Source organism: Magnolia sinica, chromosome 5 (genome assembly GCF_029962835.1).
Source record: "Magnolia sinica isolate HGM2019 chromosome 5, MsV1, whole genome shotgun sequence".
NCBI classification, from domain to species: domain Eukaryota; kingdom Viridiplantae; phylum Streptophyta; class Magnoliopsida; order Magnoliales; family Magnoliaceae; genus Magnolia; species Magnolia sinica.
Genome location: NC_080577.1, coordinates 19,601,831 through 19,615,065, shown reverse-complemented (window position 1 = coordinate 19,615,065; position 13,235 = coordinate 19,601,831). Strand labels below are relative to the sequence as shown.

Here is a 13,235-nt window from a genome sequence, read left to right as displayed (position 1 = left end):
AGTCTTGATACATCTTCATCAAAACTGGGCCGAGCCGTCCGTTTATTTGGTGGGCCTGAAAATGGAAGGGATCTCTGGCAAAAAAGTCTAAAAATAAACCCAAGTCTGACAAATAGCGGCCTCCGACTGGGAGCCAGACGGGCTAGCCCAGCCCATTCATAACCCTAGCCAGGGTAAGGAACCAACCATTCCGGGTGAAAGGTGAGCTGGACCCAAGATAAATCGGTCCTCCCCGAAATTATTCTTAATCGAGCCCAGGCCAGGTTCACCTATTTATTGGGCCTGAAAATAAGATTCAAGTCCGGTCCATCTATTTATGGGCTCGAAAATAATTCCACGCCATTCCACAAGCTTAAAGAAGAGCATGGTGGTCTGACAGTCAATCCCTGCCCCATGGATACATCATGGTCTTTTTGGCTCTGACAGTCAATCCCTATCCCATGGATACATCATGGTCTTTTTGGCTCTACGCCCGTCCCGGACACCACCGACACCTCTCTTTGCTTCAAAGTCCGCATCTCCGCGCCTTGGATCTCTAATGTGCTACCATTGTATTTCTTATTGGTAAAGATGATTGAGAATAATAGGAGGATGTCGGTCCCATCCAACGCGGAGTTTGCATATATGCCTTGTGCTCGGCCTACTTGCTCCGAATCCCTTTCGATGACTTCTGTCACCACGTCATCGATGACCACCGTTATGGTGCCGAAGTCTAACGCAGTTGCATTCTGCCCCTCGTCTCCATCTCTCAATCGTCTCTCCACGTGCGACATCTTTAGTTTGGCATAGCGCCCCCCACAAGCACGCAAAGTAATATTCTTAAAGCAAGAAGGGAATTATTTACGCAAGGCATTAAATGCAACATATATGGTGTGGTCCATTAGAGTGATGGATCTGTCTCATTTATGGGCCCATACTTAACAATCTATCTCATTAATTTAAGTAATTAATGTTAGAGTTCATTCAATTAGATTTCTTAACGGTGGCTTTGGTCAGCCCATGCGAACAAAGGGTTTGGCGGCCCACCTTGATGTTTTTGTGAGATCCACCCCAACCAACAGGTGCGTCACCCCCTGTTAGGTTTAGGGCCCAAATTTAGCTTCATCCATGATTCAACTAGACTACACGATTGGAAATAATTGTACGCATGGCAATATTAACCCTCCAAACTATTTCCCTTTAGTGTTGCCCAATTAAATCATGTATGGGCTTAGTTTTGGAGCCTTAGGGCTAAATTTTGGTGTGGCATTTAATGGTTGGAGTGGATTTCGTATAATCATCATGATGGCCCTAGTAAAAACTTAAGGGTGGATGTCTCTCTCCCAACTGTTTCTTTTTGACGTGCCCACTTGAATCATAGGTAAGCCTAACCTTCTTTTTTTTTTTTTCTTGAAAAAAAAAAAAACTTGCATGTAACATGAGATTACACATCTAGTGATTAGAGTGGATCTCACCGTTGGCCTTGTACAAAATTTCAAAGGTAAGTAAAATTCCCTTTCTTTTAATATATCAACGGGTAAAAAGGTTTTTTTTTTTTTTTTTTTTTTTTGTTTTTTCATAACAATTCAAAAAAGAGACATTGCCCTTGATTTTTGACAGGACCATTGTGATTCATATATGAAATTTTCTCTGACTATTAGATGTGTAATCTCATGTTAGGTCAAGGGTTAAAAAACAAGTTAAACTTGTGATCCAATTGGACCACACCAAGGAGATTACTTGGGAGAGAGACGTCCACCCTTGATTTTTATAAAGTTTACCATGATGAATATATAAATCTACTCTAATTGTTAGATGCAACACTAAAATTTAGGTATGGGGCCTAGAAATTAGGCCCATTCGTGATTCAAGTCGGCCACACAATGGAAAATAGTTTGAAGGGTGAGCATTATCCTATATATTGTTTACAACAATGTGATCATTTTGAATCCTGGATGGAGGTGAGTTTTGCGACCTACCCCTAACAAGGGGTGATGCACTTAATGGTCAGTATGGATTTCACGTAAACATCATGGGGAGGCCAACTCTATTTGCCCACCCCGAGTCCCATTTAAGAAATCTACAATAATCATTACAATAATAAAGTTCCTAGTTGATTTTTTTTTTTTCCTTGAAATAGGTACTAGGATATAAATTGTTATATTAATTAGGAAGCTATTTTTAAAAAAATAAAATTCATTAATAGAAAATGAGCAAACTAACTTAGAATTTTGTCATTACTTACGTGCCTTGTATAAATGAGCCAAAACTCATTCAAATAGAGCCGGAATTATATAATATTGTACTTATTTGAAAGCTAACTGAATAGACTATCAAATGAAACCAAGCTCATATCATTCAGACATTGTTTAATTCCTCAAAGGTGACCTACAAAAAGAGTGATGAAAATACAGAAAAAATAATTAAATATTTAATTAAACTCTAATAACTAACTACAAAAAAAAAAAAATCCTACAAATACAATGACCATCTGATTGATTCTCTCATCCTCTTTAAGATGAAAAGATTATCCCAAATTCCCAATATTTGAAAACTCAGGTGGAAGAGACAATAAGAATTTAGTGGTTTTTGTATAATTTTAATATCGTTGAGTGATAAATCAGCTGGATATTTGGGATCAAGGCCAAACTAAGGATGGTTTACCTGATGGAAGGTTGAATTTCATGTTTGTTACATGGTTTCACCCCGTTGGAGAAAGTACTCCCTTGAGTCAAACATGCATGAGGTGAGAATTTCCTTTTGTCCTTTCACTTCTATCCTCTATGTGACTGGTGCCCACTTTTCTCCTCACATGCTGTTGGGACCTGGCTTGTGTGTTGAGTAAACTGTGGGCCTTATCGAGATATATGTATCTTATCCATGCTGTCCATTTATTTTATTTTTCAGTTAATTTTAGGGCATGAACCCAAAATTAAAACATATCCAAAGCCCAAATGAACCATGCTACAGAAAACAATGGGATTTTAATGCCCACCATTGAAAACTTGTTTGGGGCTACATAATTAAGTTTTGATCAAGCTTATATTTGTGTTGTCCTTTCATTTGTCTGCGTAGTTTTATATACATGTTGGATGGAAAATAAACATCATTAAGCCTTTTGAAGGTTTCAACTGTGGACATCATTATCCCTTAGTGTTTCCTATGGTGTGGTCCACTTGAAATTTGTATATACTTCAATTTTGGGCTCATTCCCTAAAATGAGCCGGTAAAACAGACAGGTGGATAAGGCACATACATCACCTGTGGGCCCCATAAACTTCACTCAGTGCACTATTATGCAATTTGTGTCCATTGTGCCAGCTCATATCAGCACATCATAAAAAATGAAGGGACAAGTGGAAAGCCACATGATTGAAAACACATGGGATGGACCATCAAATTTATAAAATCCTTATATTTTCTTCTACGTATGTTAGGGCTGAAAGTCGGGCGGGTTGGGCCGGGTTGGTTCTAACCCTAGTCCAACGCAACCCAACATCGGGTCAGGAATTCTGAACCCAAGCCTAACCCAAGCGGGCTCGATCGGGTTAGTCGGGTGGATACATGCTAATATTTTCGTTATTACATTAGTCTATTATATTTCAATGCACTTCTTATTTTATATATATATGATTTTGTTAATTATATATGTAGTTATTTATCATAAAGAATTTTACTTTTTCTAAACAAACAAGTTAAAATATAGGACAACTACTCATTTAAAAGTCATTTTGTATAGCACAATCTATTTGGGAGAGAGAAATCCGGTGTATCTTGTTGAGTCATCAAAAATGACATGGACCAATGAGACCCAACGTCACTAGAATTTCCTACGCCTTTAACATAGATAATCCACATTAATTATTATTTATAAGTAACTTATATATTGATCAGGTTCGGGTTGGGTTGGGTTGGGTTGGGTTGGGTTGGGTTGGGTCAGGTTCGGGTCTCGGGTCGGGCAACCCGAGACCTCAACCTAAGCCCGACTCAAGTTTTATCGGGTTGGTGTTGGTATATCCCAATCCCAAGGCTAGAACCTGTTGTAAATACAGATGTCTTAAATCTGAATGTGACTGTGCTGCTCGACCGGTCAAGGGGCTAGCTCGACTGGTCGAGGCTCACTCAACTCGAAGTCCAGCAAGAATGTTTTTTTGAAGTCCGGGACACTCGACCAGTTGAGGTCCTGGCTGGACCGGTCGAGAGTTATGCAGCCCACGCGCGGACTGCGTAAATTTGATACGGTTTCTGGACTTTTTCAAAGGAGGTGCATAAGTGAAATTTCCTAAACTATAAATAGGGGTCCCTGCGGCTATTCTAATGTATTCTAAGGCCTTCTAAAAGTTTTTCTAAGATTCTTAAAAGGGTTTTTAGAGTTTCTAAAGGGTGTAGCAAGGGTGAGATTCGAGGTTGTTCGAATCAGATAAGTCCTCTCTCTTTGTAATTTCTATTTTACAGTGAATTTCTGTCGCTTTGTAGCATAGTTTTTTTCCGCAAGGATTTTCCACATTAAATCTTTGTGTTTTCTTGTGATTGCTTGTTACTCTTAAATTGCTATCCTAGATTTAGATCCGTGTGATTCCGTAGCACAAATCTCCAACCGACCCACGTAATATATCTTGCCCGAGCCCAACCCAATGTATGGTAGGTCGGGTTGAAACCGCCCAACTTTCAGCCGCATCGCATGTAGCGTCACCCCTCGATATCCATCTCTCACTCATCTCTCGCGGCATCTTTTGTTTGGCATTGCGCCCGCCACAAGCACGCAAAGTAACATTCCTAAAGCAAAGTATCAATCCTAAAGCAAGAGGGGAATTATTTACACGTTCCCCATGCACCAGCTCTGACCGATCCATACCATTGACATGTTTGACGATTATGTCATGTGCCTGCGATACTTCCCCCCAAAACCTCTCACATTAGAAACTGTGGGGCCCACTGTGATGTGTCTTACATCCACACTGTCCATACATTTTTGGATATCATTTTAGGCCATGATCATAAAAATGAAGTAGATTCAAATCTTAGGTCAACCACATCACAGGAAACAGTTGTGATTGAATCCCCACCATTAAAACTTCATGGGGGCCACCGGAATGTTTATATTCCATCCAACCTGTTGATAAGGTCACAACGACCTGGATGAAGAGACCACACAAATATCATCTTGATCCAAAACTTTTGTGGCCCACAATAAGTTTTTAATTGTCAATTAACATTGTTTCCTGATTCACCTTAGGTTTGGATCTGCTTCATTTTTGAAATTTTGCACTAAAATTAATTTTCATAACGGATGGACGGCTAAGGCACGTACATCACGGTGGGCCCCACGGTCAGGGATCCCACCCACCTCGCTCGGCACCCTTCAAATCTGGAAGAGCTGTATCACCTAACATGCAGCAGTTTCCATAAATTCAACGGCCCAGATGAACGAGTCATGGTACTCACTTGTAAAGACAGGTTGGACCAGGACCTACAAATTTAAAAAGGCCCGCGAAAGTATCCACCACTGTTTCAAGAAAAAGCAGCAACGACCCAACAGCTGCAAACGAACAAGAAAGCGCACCGTCCATCCTTACCTGCTCAATCAATCTCTTCCGTCGCTTTTCCCTTCCATTGCTCAAGTGGGACCCACTTCCCATGACCCACCCTTAAAATCATCGACTATTCTGCAGCTACCAAACCCTTCAGAAGTTGCAGAGAGAGAGAGAGAGAGAGAGAGAGAGAGAGAGAGAGAGAGAGAGAGAGAGATGATTCGGCTGCTTTTCTCGCTCCTATTTGCAGAAGTGGCTCTGGTTCTGCTACTCTTAGTAAAAACGCCTCTGCGTAAACTGGTGATGATGGTCCTTGATCGGGCCAAGAGAGGCAGAGCCCCACTCATCTTGAAGACTGTGGGAGGGATCATCTTCGTCATCTTGGTTTCCACTGTTTACAGCATGGTGGAGATCCAACAGCGGTCCACCGAATTCGGTGCCGTCAACCCCACCGATCAGCTTCTCATGGCCCGCCATCTTCTAGAAGCATCTCTCATGGGTACTTGCTCCTCTCTTCCTTTCAGCTCCTCTTCTTTATTTCTTTCCCATTCTCTTGTTTCTTTGAATTGAATTGAGTAGAATTTGGACCGTGTTGGTTAATCTTTTTTTTTTTTTTTTATCTGTATGTCTGCTACCAAAATTTTGATATTTGATCTTACACAGACTCAATTTGGGAAATTCTGATATTATTAATTTCAGCATTGCGATTACCGTCCATCAATTGGGCCTCCCACCCAATTCCCCCAACTGGTCCTAAGATGTCTCAATCAAGTCAATTGATTGGAGTTGCTTTTGGGTATTTTGCAGCAGGTCAGGTTGTCAGGGTCGTCGGGTTCGGTTCCGGCGGGTCTGGTCATCAGGGTCCTTGGGTTGGGTTGGATTGGGAAGAATCACCTATATTTTGGTCCGTTCGGGTTTGAGCAATACTGCTTTCTGGTGAACCAAAGGTCACGCTCCAAAATTCGGGTACCCAAATAGGGTGTTCAGGACCCAAATTCCAGACCCGTGACTTATATATAAATATATATATATATATATATATATATATATATATATATATATATATATATAAAGTATGACAATTACATATGCATTTCATTTTCTCCCACCATAACCTACAATTTTAAAATCTAAACACATGTTAAGATAACTAATTACATAATCTGTTACTACATCGATGCATAATTATTTAACTTAACTTGAAGTAAGAAAATCAAGTCAAACATTACTACATTCATAGTTCTAAAATAAAATAAAATTGATCTTATGAAGAATGACATGCCACGTGCATCCAACTACATTTAATGCTCCACTACTAATAGTAGTACCCTGCATCTTCGAAATATTCATAACTGAAACGGTTAAAACATAATGAGTTGACAACTCAATACGATCACATCAATCCCAATTTGAAAGCCTTACAAATATTACTAAATTTAACCTCAACATATTAATCAAATAAGGCGAACATTGGATGTAAAATCATAATTACTAATTTGACATTCATGAATATAAAATGAATAAATTGTTTAACATAACTTTTTTAAAAGTACTAAGATTTGGAGTAGGCAAAACCCTCATGTGTGCTAATCCTTTTAAGTGATGACCCACGGCAGAGCACTGGTGTTGATCCTTTCAGGGTATGACCCTCGGCAGAGCATCGGTATAACCTTTTAGGGACAAAAGCCTAAGGCAGTGCACCCGTGTGTACTGATCCTTTTAGGGAATCACCCAGGGCAGAGCACCCGTGCCGATCCTTTTGGGAATGACCCTAGGCAGAGCACCCGTGTCGTGTTGATTATTTCGGGAATGACCCTGGGTAAAGCAGTCGTAAGAATCATTGCGTAAAAAAAATAATTGTTCACATAAGATGCATCTAACTTATAAGGAAACATGGTAAATATAGTATTTATGTTCACATAATAAATATTCATTATCACCACTAGATAATATTAAATGGAAAAAAATAATATTTACATTAGTTCAGTTAAATAAAGAATATCTCAATGTCTAGATTATATAAGGCAATTACTTATGAATTTTTCAATAGGGAATGATCACCTACCTATTATGAAAAAAAATAGTGTGATGGGAGAAAAATAATTTGAAGCGATGCTGATTTCTACGTGTATTAACTTGGATTGACCAACTCTGAACTCGACCCGAATTGGGAAGTAGAACTTCAAATAAATGCGTCCATCTCCATAAAAATCAGATGTTATAGAAGGATCTTCAGGTTAACTCGTACTCGGCAAGCTGAGTTGCACTCGACAGATTCGGTCAACTTGGTGGAACAACTCGATATATGCTACCTCCACTCAGGATCTTTCTCTCTCTCTAGAATAGTTGTAAGGAATGCTGGAAAAACCGACAACGCATTATTGGGGATTGAGTCAGTGAGTCATGAACTCGATGTTGAACCCTCACGGATACTCTCCCTTCTCCTGATCTCTCTTTTTCTTCTCACGATCTTTCTTTTATGATTTTCTCTATGATTTTCTATAGATGGCATGAGAAATGGGGTCTAAAAATAATGTCAGGTGAGTTGGCGGGTTCTGAGTTTGAGAGTTGTGTCTTCCGCACGTTCGAGGAGTCGTAAAGAGAAAAAGAACGTGGGCATATGTAAACTTCTGATTGACTGTCACGAGAAGGACTGCTGGAGGGCCGATGGCCATTGGATGAAGGATTTTGAATGGCTTAGATTGTGTGGAAAGATCTCACATGGATTGGGAAGAGAAGAAGCCGTGTTATAAAAACGGAAGGCTTCCTTGCGCATGTAGAACTCGGGATGATAGGTGGGGTCCATTGAGATGTATGACGAAGGATCTAAAACATTCATTTGTTTTGTCAGGTTGAGATGGGTTGGGAGTTCAAGAATGAAGCAGATCTGAAACTCTGGTGGACCGCACAGTTGGAATCCAGGGAAGAGTTTTCAACGGATGGAATTACTTCAAGGTCCGAATATGATGGGTGGTTTGGATTATGCTGTGGGTCCCAACATGACAAATGGTTGATGGTCATAGCTCGGGTCATGTGAGTACTGGCCGAAGAAGAAGGGAGAGAGGAGCGGAAGTTGGGGTTGGTTACGGTGAGAGGAGTGACACGTCACTTTGTTTTGTTCACTTTGTTTTGTTTTGTTTTTGTTTTTGGTTTTTTTTTACAGTGGGCCCCACAGGAATGATTTGACAGATCCACACCGTTCATCAGTTTTGCCCATCAAAGTTAGGGCATGTGCCCAAAAATGAGGGTCATCCACGGCTCAGTAGGCCACACCAAAGGCAATAGTGGAACCCACCATTTAAAAGAAACGGAGTATTACATTTGATTGGTCCTAAGATGTCTCAATCAAGCCAATTGATTGGAGTTGCTTTTGGGTATTTTGCAGCGGGTCAGGTTGTCAGGGTCGTCGGGTTTGGTTCCGACGGGTCTGGTCATCAAGGTCCTTGGGTTGGGTTGGGTTGGATTGGGAAGAATCACCTATATTTTGGTCCGGTCGGGTTTGAGCAGTACTGCTTTCTGGTGAACCAAAAGGTCACGTCTCCGTTGTTGCGCTCATCCAATCGCTCATATATTCAATGAAAATTTCGACTTAATTCAGGTTCCATTTCCACAAAAATCTCGTATTAGGCAAATGTTGTATGGAGGGAATTGGCTTAATAACAAGGGTTTGATGATTGTGTTTCTACATATTCCTTCTAATTAATGAGTATATTTCTGTAGGGTCTTCTATAAGCTTAATAAGAGGGTCTTCTGTGTGCTTGTTCTATCCATATAGGGCCATACATTTTGATTGATGAGGATTCCATTTTAACGGTAACTAGTCGGTCGATGGGGTAGCCAAAGCTTTCGGAGATTCTTTGGGCATTATTGGGAATGGTGTTGTTGGTAAACATTTGCAGTGAAGCCAATGTGATGGCTTTCAACGTTTCATGAAAGAGTTTTGAGACTCTTGATGTCAATGAACTGGTCAATGGTTTAAAAGAAATAGCCAGCTCCTTTCTTTGGAGCAACCAAAATGCGTCTTCTTAAAATCGCGCACACCCTTTCCCATTTCGAAGACGTTGGATAGTTGGTCAGCCTCTAAATTTTAGAGAGACTATTCGACCAAAAAAATATAAAGATTAAAAAGAAAAAGATGAATTGATGACAATGATGATGATGATGATGATGATGATAAGGTAATTGAGATTTTTGTTCCTGCCCTGTTTGACAAAAACACCATTTTTTAGAGTGGCTGCTAATGATAACAGAAACAAATGAAAAAAAGATTGCACATGCACCTGTCTTCTACTGTATATGATAATAGATGTGTACTGACTTGTCATATACATGAAACAAAGACAGACCCACATTTAAGAAGATTCAGGGTGTGATGAAAAGGGCCCGTTTGGATCAGTTGCTTAAGATAAGTTACTTATGCTACAAGTAACTTATCTTAGTGTCTACTTATTAAGAAGATAAGTATGTTTGGTAAACAACCTACTTATCATCTTCTCCTCGTTGGTCCTTTGTATGCCTCTCTTCAGCAACTTATGAAAAGTAGAACGGCTAAAAAAACTATAGTGATTAAGTACTTTTAAGTAAAAAAGTTACTAATCATAAACCAAACTTATCTGAAATGAGTTACTTATCTACTGCTGTAAGTAGAAAAAGTAACTTATTTGGTGGCATCCAAACTGTCCCTAAGTGTTTGTTGAATGTAAGATACAAACTAGCCATTCATCTCCTCTCAATCCCACACATGGAAGGGTCACTGAAGTCAGAATAAAAAGCTATTTAGTTGCAGCCCATATGAATCTGAATACAAATTTGGTGAACTCCCTGCAGGTTACTCCCTATTTCTTGGACTAATAAGCGACCAGTTACACCATTATATCAGAGAACTGCGAGCGATGCGAAAGAGCTTGGAGGCTATGAAGAAGCAGAACAGAGGGTTTGAAGATCGAAAAAGTGGGAGTTCGGAGGAGTCAAAAGCACTGGAGGAAGAAATTGAAACTCTGAGGATGAAAGTAAAGCAACTCCAATCAGAAGCCGCGTTGAAGGAGAGAGATGTCTAGGCCACCGAATCTGTTGCGGTGGCTCTGCCGAAGCCGTCGGAAGGGTTCCTTTTTGAATACGATCACTTGCTGGAGGACAACAAAAAACGTTCATAACCACTTACAGTCGATTGAGCCAGGACTCGTGCATTCCGGTATCAAGAAGGAAATGTAAGACCGCTTCAATCCATGTTCTTTTTTGTCAGTATTGTGGACAGACATTTCTGTTTAGTAACTAAGGGATTTTATTTGGAGGCAACCTTGTGATACAGGCTGGATTGCTTCATTCCTTCCATGCCCATTTAACTGTGTTGTAGGTTTGAGGAGGTGAAAACCTAGTATTGTGTAAGGCACTGTGCTGTGGTGTCTGAACCAATGCAGAATGGAATTTCTGGTTCTATTGGTTGATTCCCATGTTGAATATACAGATAACCTAACTCTTAACAACCACTAGCTCACCATCTTTGGGTGAACCAAACTGTTTTGTTGGGCCTCATATTGGGATACAAAAATCTCTATCATTTGGCAATCCTAACCATCTGAATAGTTGATGTAGAGCGGGTCGCAGACACTTTCATGGCAAAGATGGACCGGAGAAGGCCCGATTGGAGGGGGAAATGATCCGGACCATCAAAACCCTAAATCAGTTGTACCTCACAAACCGGGATGAGTTTTTCGAGGTAGGAGAACCTACTTAAGCCAACCAACCCCGCTATGCCGGATTTACTAGATTCCATTAGATCGATGGTCAAAAGTCCCGTTTAGTTTCGTTTTTACTATAAATAATAAGTTTTAATTTGAGTAAAACTTTTCATCTTTGAGTTGTAGAAGTCGTGCCCAACATGAAAATGGCTTACAAAACTTAGGAGAATAACATGGTTAGGCCAATTCGGAGAGCTCCTTGGATTCAGAGTAGTTATTCCCCGAGGAAGACGTTGATTGACCTCATTACATTCCTCGCTGTGCCAATAGTGATATGCAAATGGACAAATAAGATGGTTACATAGTGAAGTTCTCCAATATAATGATTAGAATCATCTAAGCAATGGAGTTTCTAGATCATGGACCAACCATGATGGGGGCTCCCAAGATGGGAAGTTAGGATCAATATTAGAGGAAATTGGGTGGGTATCTTTTTCATGTGTTAAGGTGTCACAGAATGCGGATTCTGTATTGGGTGTGGTGGCCCTCTCTGATCAAAACTGTCCCAAAACTGCTATTGAGATTGTGTCCAGAGAAATGCAATTTGGGTGGATAGGCATTCTCTATAATGGGATGTATGAGATGCCGTGTGGCTGATGGAGAGGCTTCAGTTCCGCCAGGTCCACGTAGGTTCTGAGCTGTGATTTGATCCCGTGGATACCTGCCCGGACTTGGATCGGGTCAGGCATGCTGGACTCGGTAGCGAGTCGGGTCGAGTCAGTTCAGCCCTAACTCGGTTCGACATGACTCGATGCCCAGCTCTACTTCGTGTCTCCCCATCTACCACCGACGATCCTAAATGCGGATGAAATACCATCCGTCCGATCCAGCTGAGTCATTCTCAAGCCGATATAAATACGAGAACACATTCTCCTCCTTTAAGGTTCGCTATTTGCATGCACATGTGGGAGCGTACACATCCACACATCTGCCCGTGTGCTCATAATGCGACACGTGTGAGATCTGAACTTTACATCAGGTGAGCAATACGGTTTAGATATATGACATGGAAATCAGATGGATCAAATATGCTTATTTTATTATCTAACCATCAGATGGATGAAATACAACAATGGTTCAGATTCAATTGAATAGTCATTGAGGTCCAGGATCTTCCAATGATCCAACCTACTACATTTTATTTCTTGGGCAATAACATTAGGCTACGTCCTTGCAATGGGCCAGAGATTTTGGTATACTAAAGGCCCATGGAGGGGTTCAAACAAGGTCTTGATACATCTTCGTCAAATCTGGGCTGAGCCGTAGTCCGTTTACTGGTGGGCCCGAAAATGGGAGGGATCTCTGGCCAAAAAGTCTAAAAAAAAACCCAAGTCTGACAAATAGCGGCCTCTGACTGGAGCCAGACGGGCTAGCCCAGCCCATTCATAACCCTAGCCAGGGTAAGGAACCAACCATTCCGGGTGAAAGGTGAGATGGACCCAAGATAAATCGGTCCTCCCTGAAATTGTTCTTAATTGAGCCCAGGCCAGGTTCATCCATTTATTGGGCCTGAAAATAAGATTTAACTCCGGTCCGTCTATTTATGGGCTCGAAAATAATTCCACGCCATTCCACAAGCTTAAAGAAGAGCATGGTGGTCTGACGGTCAATCCCTGCCCCATGGATACATTATGGTCTTTTTGGCTCTACTATACAAGCATAAAAGAAAGATAAAACAGCTCAGTGCTTCTCAACTACTGTTTAAGCCAACATGAAACATCCATCAATAGGCCCTAAGGTTTGGTGGTCCACTAACCAAAACCCTGGATTAATCATTGCCTTTTAGTGTTGTCCCTTGGTCGGGCTCGCCCATTGGAGTTTTGGGACTAGCTCTCTTTGGGCCAGCTTGGGCGGCCCATTGGGCCTAGATAAAGGAGTGCCGGTCCTGGGCCTAAAATACAAATGCCCTTATCTTAACTGGTCCATGCCAACCTTTTTCCGGATTCTCTAAGACCATCTATGCAGGCACAACCTATTTAGGTTTCCA

General features: G+C 41.0%; 1 pseudogene; it reads left to right on the top strand.

Moving 5' to 3' along the window:
- The first annotated feature begins 5,516 nt into the window (after positions 1 to 5,516).
- Positions 5,517 to 10,944, top strand: LOC131245667 (uncharacterized; annotated as a pseudogene).
- The last annotated feature ends 2,291 nt before the right edge of the window (positions 10,945 to 13,235 follow it).